Here is a 713-nt window from a genome sequence, read left to right as displayed (position 1 = left end):
TCACCTACACGAACCTGCGCCACATTAATTACAGATCGCACATCAGATTCAGATCCACGTTCATTCTCAAACAAACATTCAATATCCACAGATCCATCCAGAATTTTTACCTTCATTAGTAGAAAGATAAGCACAGATTTCTTTATATTTACTAAGATGGTATGTGTTCTGTCCGAAAGAACAGATACCATCATAGTAAATATATAGTTAAGCCTCACCGGCCACTTGAGCATCTTCTTCTCCTGTGCGAATGCACAAACATTGCCCGAACTCTTACGGGAATCGGCAACGCGCCGCGAATAATGAGTATAATGGGCGGGAGCACTACGAATGTAGTGCGGGACAATACGTTGAGAATGTAGGTTTCGCGGGAGGCGTGCAAGAGATAGTCTCTGCAGTCGCGGTATCTGCTGTGTCCTCGGTGGCTCAGCTGGATAGAGCGTCTGCCATGTAAGCAGGAGATCCCGGGTTCGAGTCCCGGTCGCGGCACACATTTTCATCTGTCCCCGTTGTATGTCAACGCCTGTAAGCAGCTAAGGGTGTTCATTCCATTGTAACAAATTTCTTTCTCTGAAGTATCAATACCAGCAGCTTCAACTGTCGTAACTTTAGCAAATTAAACATCATTACTACCTTCCTTCAAAAATAATTCACCAATATACGCCGATACACTTATTTCGTTCCCGTCCTGAAAATCTGCAGATTGATTATAC

The 713-nt window shown here is 44.0% G+C and overlaps 1 non-coding gene across 1 annotated transcript; it reads left to right on the top strand.

The window, feature by feature from the left end:
• Positions 1 to 409: 409 nt before the first annotated feature.
• Positions 410 to 489, top strand: Trnat-ugu. The gene has a single exon. It is a non-coding gene; the product is annotated as a tRNA-Thr (tRNA).
• The last annotated feature ends 224 nt before the right edge of the window (positions 490 to 713 follow it).

Source organism: Schistocerca piceifrons, chromosome 6 (assembly GCF_021461385.2).
Source record: "Schistocerca piceifrons isolate TAMUIC-IGC-003096 chromosome 6, iqSchPice1.1, whole genome shotgun sequence".
Taxonomy (NCBI): Eukaryota; Metazoa; Arthropoda; class Insecta; order Orthoptera; family Acrididae; genus Schistocerca; species Schistocerca piceifrons.
Note: the sequence above shows the minus strand (reverse complement) of the source record. Positions and strands in the feature narration are given on the sequence as shown.